This window comes from Hemitrygon akajei, unplaced genomic scaffold (assembly GCF_048418815.1).
Source record: "Hemitrygon akajei unplaced genomic scaffold, sHemAka1.3 Scf000107, whole genome shotgun sequence".
NCBI lineage: Eukaryota > Metazoa > Chordata > Chondrichthyes > Myliobatiformes > Dasyatidae > Hemitrygon > Hemitrygon akajei.
The window spans coordinates 882,783-900,164 of record NW_027331993.1 but is presented as its reverse complement, the minus strand read 5'-3'; positions in this window follow the sequence as shown (position 1 = coordinate 900,164).

Genomic DNA, 17,382 nt, shown 5'->3' with positions numbered 1-17,382 from the left:
ATGGTTGGGTGCAACAATTCTGTGTGGTCTAGACTAAACGATGTGTCTCCTTTCAGTGTAAACCCTTCATCTGCTCGGTGGCTTGTGCATGGAAAGGTTCTGATGTACTGGGAAGAGCTAAAGGCTTATTTCACTTCTGCTGAACTAGCCCAATCAAAGTTTGGTACAAAATTCAAAGCAAGACGCCTGAAGGAAATGTTGTCACTCAGAATACAAAAACTACTTGTTCTTTGAGTTTGCAACACCTGTTGTGCATGAATTTGAAAGACTGAACAGCCTTTTTCAGCAAACCAAAGCTGATCCTTATGAATTGTACCAACAAATATTCTTACACCCGAAGAGTCTTCAGAACAGACTGTATGATGCCAAAAGACAGAAAAAAATATTGATGGAGTTGATTTTGGTATCAAATTCTTAACAGTATGTAATAAGATCCTACAGCAGAACAACAGCTCTGAGGCCCATCTAGAAAAAAAATGTCAAAGAAAGATGTATGTCTATGCTAGAAGAAGCTTTCAGTCAAGTTACATGTAGATTTCCATCAGCGAGAGATACATTTGAAAGGTTATCAAAATTGAGCCCTGTGATAATCTTAAATCAAGACTCAAGGCCCATGTTTTCCGAGTTACCCTTTATACACCTTGCAGGAAACAACGTCAGCATTATTGAAGAACAACACAGAAAAATGCCTTTTGTCGACTGGAAAGAAGAAGCTCCATTTAAGAAAGATGGACTCCCTGCAGACACTGAACAGTTTTGGATTGGTGTACTTCACCATCAGGCATTTAAAGAGGTTGCCACCTTTGCCCTTACTTGCCTAACAACCCCTGTCAGCAATGCTGTAGTTGTGAGGATATTTTCTCTTGTATCCTCCGTTAAAACAAAGGCATGAAACAGAATGCAGCTGAATCTTCTTGATGCTACGGTGAGAATCAGGGCAGAATGATTGATTTCAGGAATGTGTTGCAAAGACTTCACTGCATCTCCAGAAATGCTAAAAAACTTCACATCAGACAAGGTTTATGCTGCACGTTCCACTCATTCCTGTGAAGAGGATAGTAATGACCTGGATCTGGAGCATTTCATATGATGTGAGTATGAGAAATATTGAAACTTGTTTGGCATTTTTCTATTATTGTTTGGCTTTAAATTAAAATTTCAGTCTGGCAACCCTGCGCAGGCGTATTGACCAATGACAGGGCGGGAGGTGCGGCTCACCGGGTGGGGACATTAACTGACCTGTGAACCCAGCCCAGGGTCAACCACTGACACATTGCTGGTGTGGGGGTATTTATCCTGTGAACTGTCCCTCTCTCACCCCCTCTGTCCATTATATTCCTGAAAACTCAGCCCAGTGTCCAACACTGACACATTGCTGGTGTGGGGGGATTTATCCTGTAAACTGTCTCTCTCTCACCCTCTCTGTCCATTATATTCCTGTAAACTCAGCCCAGTGTCCAACACTGACACATTGCTGGTGTGGGGGGATTTATCCTGTGAACTGTCTCTCTCTCACCCCTTCTGTCCATTATATTCCTGTAACCTCAGCCCAGTGTCCAACACTGACACATTGCTGGTGTGGGGGATTTATCCTGTGAACTGTCTCTCTCTCACCCTCTCTGTCCATTATTTTCCTGTGAACCCAGCCCAGCGTCCAACACTGACACATTGCTGGTGTGGGGGGATTTATCCTGTGAACTGTCCCTCTCTCACCCTTTCTGTCCATTATATTCCTGTAAACTCAGCCCAGTGTCCAACACTGACACATTGCTGGTGTGGGGGATTTATCCTGTGAACTGTCCCTCTCTCACCCTCTCTGTCCATTATATTCCTGTAAACTCAGCCCAGTGTCCAACACTGACACATTGCTGGTGTGGGGGGATTTATCCTGTGAACTGTCCCTGTCTCACCCTCTCTGTCCATTATATTCCTGTAAACTCAGCCCAGTGTCCGACACTGACACATTGCTGGTGTGGGGGTATTTATCCTGTGAACTGTCCCTCTCTCACCCTCTCTGTCCATTATAACCATATAACTACCTCAGGGACTGCTGCAGTTCAAGAAGGCAGCTCGTCACCCCCTCCTCAAGGGCAACAAGGGATGGGCAATAAATGGTGGCTCAGCTGGCGACACTCTATCCCGTGAATGAATAAATAATAAATAATTATGGGTGGGGTGCTAGCTCCCGTTCTTGTTGCCTGTGTGGAGGGGCCAGCGAGTGTCGGGCGGGCTCTGTGGAGGTGACCGCCGTCTCCAGAGTTTGTAGCATTTGCTCTCCTGCCAGTCCTTTGTCTGGTGGCCTTCCTGCTTGCAGTTTTCACACATCGCTGCCCTGCATCGGGCCGGGACGTGTCCTGACTTGTGACGGTTACGGCACAGCCTGGGTTGGCCTGCATACAGCCTGTAACTGCTGCTAGATGCCATGGTGAAGTACGCCCGTCAGACTGTAAGACCATGCGGCATAGGTGCAGCACGAGGCCATTCAGCCCATCGAGTCTGCTCTGCCTCCAGCACTGCTGATACATTATTCCTCTAAACCACATTCTCCTGCATTCCACTGGTAACCTTTGACCCTGATTAATCAGGGACATATCGATACCTGCCTTGAATAAGAAGCATTTTAAAGGCAGCCTGATCCAACCGTGGCTGGCAAGAGAAGTCAAGGCCAACATAAAAGTCCAAGAGAGGGCATAGAACAGAGTAAAATTAGTAGGACGTTTGAGGACTGGGAAGCGTATAAAAACCAAAACAAGGCAACTAAAAGAGTGATGAAGAAGCAAAAGCTGGAACGTGAAGGTCAGCTGGCCGATAATAGTAAAGGGGATGTGAAAAGCTGCTTCAGATATATACAGAGTAAAAGAGAAGAGAGAATGCAGATCAGATCACTGGAGAACGATGCTGGAGAGGTGGAAATGGGGGACAAGGAAATGGCGGGGGAACGGAAGAAGTATTTTGCATCCGTCGTCACTGTGGAAGACACGAGCAGTGTGCCGGAGGTTCGAGAGTATCAGGTGCAGAGTGAGTGACGCTGACATTGCCAGGGAGAAGGTGCCTGGGGAACTGAAAGGGCCTCAGGTAGATACCACTTGGTCCTCACCTCAAGGGTCTGAAAGTGGTGGCTGAAGAGATTGTGCAGGTTTCAGTGAAGGTCGTTCGTGATTGTGGCATGGTTCCAGAGAACTGGAAAATTGCAAATTTCACTCCACTTTTCAGGAAGGGAGGGAGGCAGAAGAAGCAAAACTATAGGCCAGTTAGTCTGACCTCAGTGGCTGGGAAGGTGTTGAGGTTGTGGTTTCGGGGTAGTTGGAGACAGATGATAAAATAGACCGTAGTCCACATGATTTCCTCAAGGGAAAATCTTGTCTGACAAATCTGTTGGAATTCTTTGCAGAAATATCACAGGATAGACAAATGAGAATTGGTGGATGTTGTGTATTTGGATTTTCAGAAAGCTTTTGACAAGGAGCCACAGGTAAGGCCTTCCTTTTGGAGTAACAGGCAAGGCTCACAGGTTCAGAGACTGTTGGTTATCGAGGGATATTGAGGCTCGGGATAAGAAAAGGAAGAAAGGTTAGGATCAAATGAGGCACCTGAAGAATATAAGAAATGTACGTGACCGCTTAAGAGGGAAATCAGGAGGGGAAAACAGGACACGAGGTTACAGTGCCGTACAAGATGAAAGAAAATCCCAAGAGTTTCTCTCACTATCTTCAGAACAAAAGGGTAGCAAGAGACAGAGTTTGTCTTCTTGAAGATCAGCGTGACCATCTATGCATGGAACTGAAAGAGAGGGGGAGAGATGCATTTTCCGCATCAGTATTTACTTGGGAGGCTGACACAGATTGTAGAACTGAGGTCATTGACCTTGTCTGGATTACGGAAGAGGAGGTGCTGGCTGTCCCCTTGAACCTTGTGGGAGGCTAATGCAGGAACTCCAGAGGCCCTGGCAGGAAGAATTAAAATGTCCTTGGTCATGGGTGAGATGTCAGAGGACTGGAGGATAACTGACTTTGTTCCATTGTTCTGAAAGTTTCTAAAAATAGCAGGTAAATTATCAGCCAGTGAGCCTGATATCAATCATGGATAAATTATTAAAGGGAATTCTAAAGGGTGGGATTAATAAATACAGTGGATTCTGGTAAATTATCAGCCAGTGAGCCTGATGTCAGTCATGGGTAAATTACTGGAAGGCATTCTCAAGGGCAGGATTAATAAATTCAATGGACTCCGTCTCATTGGGGCAGCTGGGACAACTCTTAAAGAACAAAAACTAATGGAGAAATTAGCCAGCATTCCATTTGTTTATTTGGGACGGAAGATTTTTGCTGAACATTTTGTAACTAGTGTCAGTCAGGTGACTTGTGTGGCCCTTAGACACGTCTGAACTTGAGCTAGTGACTACACAAGATGCCAGGAAAATTATTGTTGGATTTCGAGATTACCGGAAGTTTGAAGGCAACGCAAGCAGTCTGTTATCAACACTCGGTGTCTGTGCTGATTTGTTCTTTGACAGTCAATCAAAAGAACATGGCAACGTGCACTGAATTCCTCTGTCGGTAACTATTAGGAACTAATACAGAGTTTCATCATACTGTCGTAGCATCAGCAGTGTTCTTATATGTTGGGTATTTCATTTAAATGTGTCAATTGTTAATCATGGTAGATTGTCTTTTTCAAACTATTTCCATGAAACTTGGTTTAATTAGGGACAGCCATTTAATTGGGCTCCAGTTAATCAGAACCTACTGTATTTGGACAGGCAAGCACAATTTTCACACTGAATCTCCCTTAATCTGTACAAGGGGCCGACAAAGTGAACAATCCCACCTCTACCATTCCCAGGGTCACCATGGAAACCAGTTAATCTTTTCACCATCTTCACGCCGTCGTAATGTGGCCAAGCAAGGCTTTTACTACATGCAGAGGTGTGGAGGTGTGACCAATCAGGAAGAGGTCAAGGCCTGACATCACAAGGCCACTGTGACACGGGCGGGACACATCACAATGAGATGCAGCATCACCACAGGATTTCATCTCTGGTTGCCTGGAGACAAACAGATGCAAAGCAGATATTATGGGCTGTAACACGTCTACACGGATGGTTCAGAAGATCCAGTGACAGCTCGTCCCCATGTTTCTGTTCATGCTCCAAAATCTCAGCTTGAACATTCAGTGAGGGTGTGCACGACACCACAATGAGTGTGTGGTGAGGATGAGGGTTGTCTGAGGTTACAACGGGATGGAGGCCACCCAGGATAGTGGGCCCGGGAATGGTTGGGGCAACTTAACCGGACAAGTACGACTTTGGAAGGTAAACCAGAGTAGAACACACAGTGAATGACAGGGCCCAGGGAGAGTTGTAGAACAGAGAGACCGATGGGGAGATGTATAGAGTTCCCTGAAAGAGGCACACAGGTAGACAGGGGAGTGAGGAAGGTGTGGACGGATTCCCATGCAGTGTAAATCCGTGACTCTCAGTGTAAATGGTTCTCTCGTTGTCTCATCGTAAGCCTGTGAATTTACTTTCTCTTTCTTCTCCCAGAACAACCAGACTGTTAGAGCATTGGGAAGCTTTTCAAAGTCAACAAAGGCAACTAAAAAAAAGACAGAAAGATGGAATACGAAGGTCAGCTCCATCTTGGGTACTGGCCTACAAAGGACCCAGGACATCTTCAGGGAGCGGTGTCTCAGAAAGGCAGTGTCCGTTATTCAGCCCTTTTCTCACTGTTACCATCAGGTAGGAGGTACAGAAGCCTGAAGGCACACACTCAGTGATTCAGGAACGGCTTCTTCCCCTCTGCCATCCAATTCCTAAATGGACATTGAATCTTTAGACACTACTTCACTTTTTAAAAAATATACAGTATTGCTCTTTTTGCACATTTTATTTAGTCTATTCAATATACATAATTGATTTAGTTATTTATTATTAACTTTTTTCTCTCTGCTAGATTATGTATTGTATTGAACTGCTGCTGTTAAGTTAACAAGTTTCACGTCACATGCCGGTGATAATAAACCTGATTCTGATTCTGAAAAGTTACTTCAGATATATAAAGAGAGGCAAGAGTAGATTTTGGACTGCTGTAAAACAACGCTGGAGAGGTAGGATGTGAGGAGTAGGATATAGTGGATGAAATGAATAAGCACCAGTCTTCACTGTGGAAGACACTGACAGTAGGCTGGAAGTTTAAGTGTGTCAGGGGCTGGAGTGAGTGAAGTTGTCATTGCTAAGGAGAAGGTGCTTGGGAAACAGAAAGGTCTGAAGGTAGATAAATCACCTGGACCAGATTGTGTACACCCCAGGTTTCTAAAAGTGGTGGCAGAGGACATTGTGGAGGCAAGAGTGATGAGATTTTGAGAATGAATATATTCTGCTGTGGTTCCGGAGGGCTGGAAAATTGCAAAATTCACTCCACTATTCAAGAAGGGAGAGAGGCCGAAGAAAGGAAATTATCAGCCAGTTAGTCTGACCGCAGTGGTTGGCAAGATATCGGAGGCAATTGTTCAGGATGTGGTTAAGGACTCGAAAGCACATGATAAAATAGGCCGTAGTCAACATGCTTTCCTTAAGAGAAAATCTTGCCTGACAAATCTGGAATTCTTTGCGGAAATAACACCCAGGATCGGCAAATGAGCATCAGTGGATGTTGTGTATTTGGATTTACAAAAGGCCTTTGACCAGGTGCCACACATGAGGCTGTTTAACAAGTTGAGAGCCCATGGTGTTAGAGGAAGGAATATAGCACGGATAGAGCATTGGCTTATTGGCAGGAGGCAAAGAGTGGGATTAAAGGGAGCCTTTTCTGTTTGGTTGCTATTGGTATTCCACGGGGGTCTGTGTTGGGACCGATTCTTTTTATGTTATACATATGCCAGTGATTTCAATGATGGAATTAATGGCTTTGGGGCCAGGTTTTCAGCCAATATGAACATAGGTGGAGTGGCGGATGGAATACAGTGTCAAGAACTGTATGATCATGCACTTTGGTAGAAGAAATAAAAGTGTAGAGTGTTTTCTAAATGCAGGGAAAATTTAAAAATCTGAGACGCAAAGGGACTTCAGAGTCCTCGTGCAGGATTCCCTAAAGGTTAATCTGCAGGTTGTGTTGGTGGAGGGGAAGAAAAATGCGACGTTAGCATTTATTTCAAGATGACTAGAATATAAATGGAAGGATGTAAGGTTGAGGCTTTATAAGGCCCTAGTGAGGCTTTGCTTGGAGTATTGCGAGAGGTTTAGGCCTTTTATTTAAGAAAAAACGTGTTGGCATTGCAGAGGGTTCAGAGAAGTTTCACAAAATGATTCCAGGAGTGAAATGCTTATCATGTGAGGAGAGTCTGGTGACTCTGTGCCTGTTCTTTGTGGAATTGAGGATAATGAGGGGAGATCTCAATCAACCTCTCAAATGTGAAAGGCATCGATAGACTGAATGTGGAGAGGATGTTTCCTCTGGTGGGGGTCTCAGATCAGAGGGGACATCCTCAGAACAGAGGGACGTCCATTTAAAACGGAGATAAGGAGGAAGTTCTTTAGCCACAGGGGTGAATCTGTGGAATTGGTCTCCACATTGGAGAGGATGTTTCCTCTCGTGGGGGTCTCCGATCAGAGGACACATCCTCAGAACAGAGGGACGTCCATTTAAAACGGAGATAAGGAGGAAGTTCTTTAGCCACAGTGGTGAATCTGTGGAATTCGTCTCCACATTGGAGAGGATGTTTCCTCTGGTGGGGGTGTTAGATCAGAGGACACATCCTCAGAACAGAGGGACGTCCATTTAAAACAGAGATAAGGAGGAATTTCTTTAGGCACAGTGGTGAATCTGTGGAATTCGTCTCCACATTGGGTATATTTAAGGCAGAGGTTGATAGATTCTTGCTGGGTCAGGGAAGGCAGGATATTAGGGCTGCCTAATAGTAGATATTAGAGAGGGAAATGATGAAAGTGGCAGAGCAGACTCGATGGACCAAATGGCCTAATTCTGCCCCGATATCTAACGGTCCAAGAGTACGGCTGGAAAGTCCTGGCACGTAAACTAGATGACACTTGGTCACTAGATGGTCCAGGTTAGGTGAGTAGGAGTTGGACAGAACCCCCACGTTTGACCACCACAAGGAGTTAATCATAAAGCCCACTCCATCTTTTTAAATGCCTTAAAGCCACGTCACATCCTGTATTGTCCATGGGTGTAGCTGTGTTTCAGATGCAGCAGTCTAAAACAAGAATATTGGATAATTACCATCGGAGCTACTTACAGGAGTCACCTTCTTAACGGTGCCCCAAAAGCTGATGCTTTCATCACATACGTAAAGAAGTAAAAGGCATTGAATGGTTCATACTAGTAAATTCTATTTTATTATGAATATAGACTGTTTTATTTGAGAAAGGTACTGGATCTCCCCTTGGGGAACGAGACAGGACAGGTGACAGAAGTGTGTGCAGGAGCACACTTTGGATCTAGTGATCACAATTCCACTGAGACCCTCCGTGGGTCGGTGTCTCCCATGGTGATTGCATCCTAGCTGTCTACATGATATGAGAGCCAGTACACAACCAGGACTGTAGGATATGGAGAGCAAGCTTTTGTCCATGAAGGAGGATCCACTCTCCTCGAAGCCAATGGATCCAGAGAAATAGAAAGTTTGGAATCAGGGGCATCTCAGGAATTGCCAGTCTGTGTAGAACTCAATACAGGATTATCCTAGAGACTCCAGATCCAGGTTATTCCTCAGGATTTACTGCCAAACCCGTACACATGAGTGGGTAGGATTGTCCTAGAGAATCCAGCTTGAGGTTATTCCTCAGGGTTTACTCCCAAACCTGTACACATGAGTGGGTAGGATTGTCCTAGAGACCCCGGCTCCAGGTTATTCCTCAGGGTTTACTCACAAACCTGTACACATGAGTGGGTAGGATTGTCCTAGAGACTCCAGCTCCAGGTTATTCCTCAGGGTTTACTCCCAAAGCCGTACACATGAGTGGGTAGGATTGTCCTAGAGACCCCAGCTCCAGGTTATTCCTCAGTGTTCACTCCCAAACCCATACACATGAGTGGGTAGGATTATCCTAGAGACCCCAGCTCCAGGTTATTCCTCAGGGTTTACTCCCAAACCCGTACACATGAGTGGGTAGGATTGTCCTAGAGACCCCGGCTCCAGGTTATTCCTCAGGGTTTACTCCCAAACCCATACACATGAGTGGGTATCGCCGCAAGACAGCGGAGGTTTGAGCTCAGAGATTTCCTTCTCCAGATAAGTCCCCAATCACGGCCGACAAGCCCAGTCTGCCTGAAGCGAATGCTTTTAAGCCATGAACAATCTGCCTTTGTCCCTTGTCCCATCAGTAGAAACCGTTCCTCTGGGCATATCAGCTAAACCACACGTGGAAGCCAGGAGCTGGACTTGGTTGTCAGAGGCTATTTGAGACGCACGCCATTGAGAACATTTAATAGGTATTGGGAGGCTATCCCCACTACCACGTCCCCTCCCACTTCAGTGACAACCTGAAGGAACCATTAGTTTCAAGATAATTACGGAGAAGGATAGGACTGGTCCTCGGACTGTGATGCTAAACTGGAGAAAGGCCAGTTTTGGTGGCATCTGAAGGGATCTGGCAGGTATGGATTGGGGGAGATTGTTTTCTGGCAAAGAGATGCTTGGTAAGTGGGAGGTTTTCAAAAGTGAAATATTGAGAGCACAGAATTTGTACGTTGCATTTGGAGTAAAAGGCAAGGCTAACAGGTTTAGAGACCCAGGGTAGGAAAAAGAGGCGAGGTTAAGATCAAATGAGGCACTTGTGGGGTATGAGAAATGCAAGAGACCTCTTAAGAGAGAAATCAGGAGGGCGATAGAGGACACGAGGTTACAATGCCGTACAACATGAAAGGTTGCTTTAGTAGACAAGGTGAAATAGGATCCTACAGGTATTTTAAGAGCAAAAGTTCTGTGAGGGACAAAATTGGTCTGCTGGAAGATCAGAATGGTGAACGATGTGTGGAGCTGGAAGAGATGGGGAGATGGTAAACTGATTTTTTGCATCTGTATTTACTCGGGAGATGGACACAGAATCTATAGAAGTGAGGAAAAGCAGCAGGGAGGCCATGGATCCTATACTGATTACCGAGGAGGAGGAGTTTGCTGACTTGAGGTGAATTGGAGTGGATAATTCCCCAGGGCCCGTGGGAGGCAAGTGGAGAAATTGCAGGGGCCCTAGCAGAGATATTTAGATCATCCTTAGTGACAGGTGAGGATCGGAGGGTATCTAATGTTGTCCTGCTGTTTCAGAAAGACTCGAAATGTAAACCGGGAATTATCGGCGATGAGCCTGACATCAGCAGTGGGGAAGTTAGTGGAAGGCATTCTAAAGGACTGGATATATGAGTAGGACAGGTTCAGTGAGATACCCCCAAATGCAAGAGGGTGGGACTAGCTCATATGAGGATCCCTCCAACCCTTTTTCCCTCCTCTGTACTCCCTCCCCATCCATTAACCCGCTGTCTCAAGGTTATTTAAACCATCTGACAAAATTCACTCAAAGATGATGATGTCATCAACAGGGCCATCCAAATGAGGCTCCCCGATTGGCTGCAGGACATTGATGTCATCAAGCAATGTTTCCAGATGTGTCTCTGTGATTGGCTCCAGGATGGTGATATCACTGAGTTAGGTATCATAGGCCTTGGCTGTGATTGGTCCCAGGACTCATCTCCAATAGGTTTTGCATCAAAGACCCTACAATTGGCTCTGAGGTTCCCACAGCAATGGTGATTGGCTTCCGAGCCTTGACGTCATCGTGTCGTGTGACCGATTTCACCCCTCTGATGTGCTCCACCAGCAGCCCTGTTGGCACCCGGCCTGTCCCACTGGCGATTGTCTCTCCCCCTAACACCCAACAACGGGCTACTTTCCGGCCTTCACTGAACACTCCTATGTGGCCGTTCAGCAACGGCATCAGCTATTGGCTCCAGTGGCCTGACATCATCCATTGGCTCACCAACATCATCATACTGGGTTGGATCCTACCCAATAACTCCGCTGAGAATCCCCACAGGGTGACCTCATTGGCTGCACATCAATGGACTCCAGCCCAACAGCTTCGTAGGGCAACACCAATAACCTCGTCATGCTTCCCAGGCAACAGCCCCCATTGGCCCATCGATTGACACGGATGTCATCTCTCATAGGCTTGTGGAAAATTTCAGTCTGACTTTGCAATTGCTTCCTCCAATGACTCCACACCCACACCGACCGGCTTCTCCAGTGACTCAGGCAGGGCGTCACCGATTGGCTCATCTGGTGGACCAGCCCTGTGTCAGCCAATGAGCTGGCCGGAAAACCTGTGTCAGACCGTGCTGACTGATCAGTGCCGCTCCATTCCGGAGCATCTCTCGACGGCTCCATCAGTGACACCATCTTATGCCCCTGGACTCACCCTACAATCACTTTCTTCTCCCCTTCCCCTCCACATGATCCCCCCACCCTGCCCTGGTTGTCCTGGTTCCTCCAGTGAGAGCACCTCCTGCCCTCCCCCTCACCCCTACCCTTTCCGAGTCCTACCATCTCACACATCCTGCCCATCCCGATCTCTCACCCTCTCCATCCCCAACTACCACTCCACTTCCCTCTCCCTCCATCACCTACCCTCCTCTTCCCTCCCCTTCCCCAACACATACCAAATTCTCCCCTCACCCTATCCCTCGCCCTCCTACACACTTACCCCTCCCCACCAGCTTTACCCCTCTTTGACCTTGTGAGGGAACTGTAGGAAAAAAACTCACATGAGATCTCGGCTGGAGTTTACAAGAAGGCATATGGGAGACTTGGAAGCCACCTGGAAGGAGGTTCTATGGTCTGGTGAAACCAAAATTGAGCGTTTTGGCCGTCAGACTAACGCTATGTTTGTCATAAGTCAAACACCGCACACCATCAAAAACACACCATCCACACTGTGAAGCGTGGTGGTGGCTGCATCAGGCTGTGGGGATGCTTCACTGCAGAGACGCTGGAAGGTCTGCAGAGACGGGTAGAGGGTAAGATGTATGCAGCAAAACACAAGGAGATCCTGGAGGAAAAGCAGATGCAGTCTCCAGGAGAACTGCGACTTGCGTGATTTGTTTTCCAGCAAGGAGGGACCCCAAGCATAAGGCCAGAGCTACACAGGAATGGCTTAAAACAACAAAGGACACTAATATGCTCCCGGTCTGTCGCTCTGCCAGCAAGGTCAACACAGCTAGTTCACGGCCCATTCTTTCCTACAGTTACTCCAAGATAAAATGCTTGATAGCGGAGTGTCGGTGACATGTACCCAGAAATGTCAGATGAAGTATAATCTGGATAAATGTGAGGTGGTGATTTCTTTGAGTTGTATCGTTACTCGGACACACGGATGCTGTGAGCAGCCGGGTCCTGCGGAGAGACGAATGGTTCGGTGTCGGTGTGCAAGTCCACATTCGGGGCAAAGGTCTCCGTGAGTCAGGGCATTGATCCCCAGACCAGTGAGGCTTTGCTCAAATCTCATAAGCGTTCGTCAGGCCGCAGCTGGAGTTATCTTACCCTAAGCACAGGAAAGGCTTGGAGAGATTGTCTGGAAACTCAACAAAGGAGCTGGCCGGGAAGGTGTGTCCCCGATATAAAGATAAACCGGAGAGTCTGGGACGGGAAGAGAGTCTGAGCGGAGGACATGACTGGAGTCTATCACATTGGGACAGGAGTAGCTGGGGCAGACTGCAGGAAGTGTTCCACCATAAATGTGGTGATTAACACTGGAGGACATTTTAGGATAATTAGTAGGAAAATGATGGAAGCTGAGGGGCAGCCTTTTCGCTGTGAAACTGGTGAGTTCCGACAGGAAGAGTCCCGGGAGACTCTATGGGCTGAGCGCTGGAAGAGGGAATGAACAGGGACACAAGCCTGATGGTCGGCAGTGACGAGCGAGACAGAGTATTGCGGGACTGCGTGACTGTGACCATGAGAAGACTATCGATCAGGTTCTAGTCAATGTGATCAATGAGAATGGGTCCTCGATCGTCCGCGTTGACGCCCTTGCCCAAAGGTCCGCTTCTCTGCTCTACGACTCACTGAGCACGACCAGGAAACGTGTGTGAAGTGGTGTTAATACGGCTCCGGTCCGGTGTTTGGAGACTACACTGCAAGGGACGGAAGAGACTGTTCGATCCGCTGTCACTAGACGGCTCTGGAAATCATGGCCTGAGATTGTAATGCGGCCGTTGGTGTCTGGGAGTCGGGCCGTTTAATTCACAGGCGTGTGGACGGGAAGAGGAAAGATGGACAGTTACTCTGAAGGACTGATGGAGAACATTCAGTCCAATGCGACACACAAGCTGGGCTTACCGGGGAATGACATTTGTCACAGGAATACGGGAAATAGAGGCGTCTCCAATGCACTGAGACACTAAGAACAGAGGCGAGGGCAGTGGAGTAAACAGCGATAATGAATTGAAGTGTCTGGAATGGAAGAAGACTTTAAGATGGATGAACCCGTGTCCTTATACCCGATGGAGATTAACTCCCTATTCCCAGGAATGGAGTGGGGATGCCAAGGACGTTAAGGAATATCAAAGGAACATTATGTCAAGCTGCCGGAAAGTCGATCACCACAAAGCTAATCGATACAGATTCGTTATCAGGATTATTCGATGTTTAATCGATGCTACGATACCTGTAGCATCATCCCGGAGCTTGGTCTGGTTATGCTACAGATTTCCCAATCGATGTATCACAGTTCTGTTAGTTGGGAAATTCAAACATTACCGGGATCCCCTGAGCTCTTGCTCTATATCCATAAAATGTATCGGACTGTCCTTAGTTCTACCTGTCAGTGACATTTTGCAGCCATGATTACTCTCCTGTTTTTAATACCCTCTCCCTCTTCATGGTTCCACACACCATAACTAACCTCTGCCTCCATTTATCTGACATCGAGCCCAAGATATCTCTTTCCTTGAGGGTCATCGTGATCCCATTGATCAGATTCACCCTCAGGGAAACACGTTGTCTCTGCACTCTCACAATTTCACTCTACTTGAGGGTCCCTGTGATCTCGTTGATCAGATTCACCCTCAGGGAAACACGTTGTCTCTGCACTCTCACAATTTCACTCTACTTGAGGGTCCCCGTGATCTCGTTGATCAGATTCACCCTCAGGGAAATGCAAGTTCTCATTAAGCTCCCGGTCAACGTTTCATGGGTGTTGTCGAATGATATTTAAACTAGACTTGGTCCAATTCAAACACATTTACCACAACTGCTTTGAAACCTGGTGGGTTGTGGTTAATATCCGCAGAATGATCGCCCAATGACACTTCTATCTACTAACTCCCATGAATGAGTCTTGCCCTATCAGACTGTATCCTTACTAACAGGCAATATTCCTTCTGAATGGGCTGCAAAAATTCTACTACACTTTGTTCTTTCGCTGAATGAATGCAGAGCACCTTGTGGACGTATGATAATATGGTAAATTTTGCCGTGTATTTTGGCATATTTTCGAGTGTTCAATTATATCTCTTCAGCAATGGTCTTTCGTTCTCGATCCATGCATCTGAAAAGATTGACAAGTCTTTGACATAAAGCAACACTTTACAACTATTTCAGCCTCATTGTCCGTCAGTCATTTTGCAAGAATTCTGCATCCATGATCTTTTAATTCGCTTTTTATTGGAAATAAAAGGCCTAATTTCTATTGAACCATCAGGTGCACATTAGGAACATGACAGGAAAGTGGAATATCCGGCGATCCCACTTCACCTCCGTTCACATGGGGAATTTTGGAACCCCACACACAAACTCCACCAAAGATCAGAATTCAACAGGGATCTCAGGATGTAAGATAGGGGCTCTCTTATAATGCAGTTATGTTTCCCACTTTGATAGAGAACATGCTATAAGTATATTTTACTCAAAATGTTGTCTCCACAAATTTGCTTCAAATAACATGTTTGTAACTGAACACAGTTTTTAAAACTCGTGGGTCTTCTAGTGCTGGGCGATTTCAGGATCAGCCTTGCTGACTTATAGGAAGCAGGGTGACTCCGGTGTTTGGATACAGAATTGCCTTTCCTATTGAAGACAGAGTGTAGTGGTCGTTAGATCTTACTCTGACTCGATCTTTACCGAGCGGTGTCCCTCAGGGACCCGGGTTGGTGTCTCTATAATTCTGCATGGGGCTTGGGTGAAGCTTGGTGGAGTGTGTTTGTGATGTTGATAATGATGCAAAGATTCATGCCTTAATGGAGAGCGTAGTGCTTTGCCGAATAACAGCGCGGCATACACTATATCTGTTGTAGATATGAGGAAATGGAAGTTCATTCAGGCACATGTGGGGTGTTGTGCGTTGGGAGGTTAAGAGTAAAGGGGAGGGACACAGTTAATGAACTTGTGATTAACAGCGTCGCTGCACAGAGGGACGATGGAACCATATCTCCATAAAAGGTAGCTTGGGCGGTAAAGAAGGCAAACAGGGTAATTGCCGTCACTGGTCGGGTCTTTAGGTAGAAGAGGCGATAAACCGTGTGCAGCTCCATAAATCGCTGGTTCGGCCGCAATTGAAGCACAGTGTAGAATTCTTCTTCCCTCATTAAATGTCGTGGAGGCGCTGGACAGGTGTAGAACAGGTTTAACAGAATGCTACCTGGATTAGAGGATAAGGGAATTAAAGAGAGGTTGTTCAAACTTGGGTTGTTTCCTCTACAGCATATATGTCAAACTCAAGGCCCGCGGGCCAAATCCGGCCCGCGGTGGAATTATCTTTGGCCCGCGAGATAATATCTAATTACTATTAAAGCTGGCCCTAGTAATCGAAGAACCTGTGGTGTATGATATGGCTAATGCTGAGTTTATTCAGGTACCAGGTTTTCAGAGTTTTTAGTGTTTATTCGGTTTCCCTGGTTTATTTCCTGAATATCATTAATGAATAATTTTTTTTTCTATTAGAGCTGGCCCGCCGGTATATTGCATGCACCACTAATACTACAAATCCCACAATGCACTGCCAGTGCATTGCTCGGGCTTACCTTACTCTATAATGAGGCTGCCTTGGGATAAACTTGTGGGACTGACGACAGATGGAGCGCCCGCGATGTGCGGTCAAGAGAGTGGATTGGTGGGCAGGATCCGGGAGAAGATGCGGGAGGAAAACGGCGCAGGTGAGCTGACAGCTCATCACTGCATCATACACCAGGAATCGTTGTGTGGCAAAGCCTTGAAAATGGAACATATAATGAGCACCATAACACGAGCAGTTAACTTCATAAGAGCCAAAGGTTTGAATCACCGCGAGTTCAAGTCGTTTCTGGAGGAGTTGGGTTCAGAATATAATGATTTGCCCTATCACACAGAGGTGCGATGGTTAAGCCAAGGAAAAGTGCTGAAAAGATGTTTCGCGTTGCGTGAGGAGATCTGTCAGTTCATGGAAAGCAAAGGGAAAGACACAACAGAGCTCCGGGATAAAAAGTAGCTTTGTGAAATGGCGTTTCTGTGTGACATCACGAGCCATCTCAATGCGCTCAACCTGCAGCTTCAGGGGCGGGGTCGTGTGATCACAGACATGTACGCTGCAGTGAGGGCTTTTAAAACCAAGCTGCGCCTGTGGGAGACGCAGATGCAGCAAGAAAACTTGAGCCATTTTCCGTGTTGCCAAACTATGAAAGAGCAGGTTTCTACTGCAGTGTTCCCACGTGCAAAGTTTGCTGAAAAACTTAGCATACTTGGTGCCGACTTCACACGGCGATTTGCCGACTTTGAAGCCCAAAAAAGCAGGTTTGAACTGCTCAGTAATCCATTTGCAGCTGACGTGGAAAGCGCACCAACCAACATACAAATGGAGCTGATTGAACTCCAATGTAGTGACACACTCAAGGCAAAGTATGACTCGGTGGGCGCTGCACAGTTTCTACCTTTCATTCCCGACACAATGCCCCAGCTGCGTACCCAAGCTGCTCAAATGCTCTCTATGTTTGGCAGCACATATCTGTGTGAACAACTGTTCTCTTTGATGAAGATAAACAAAACATCACACAGGAGTCGTCTTTCTGATGAACACCTTCACTCAATTCTGAGGATTTCCTCAGCTCAGAGCCTGACTCCAAACATTGATGAACTTGCATCCAAGATGAGATGCCAAGTATCTGGCTCAGACTAGTGTGAATCACAGAGTGTTGGCCTGTGGAAAAATGTTTTCATTAGAAATTACTCCGGGAAAGCTGCAGATAAAGCCATAAGAAATAAATGCAACTGATTTTTTATTTATTTAATGTTCAATGTTGTTTTTGTAGGCAATAACCTAAGCTTTGTTAGTTCCAGGTTAATATGTGTAATAAATTCATTTCAATAAGTTGTGCAATAAACGCTGAACCAGTCCGGCCCTCG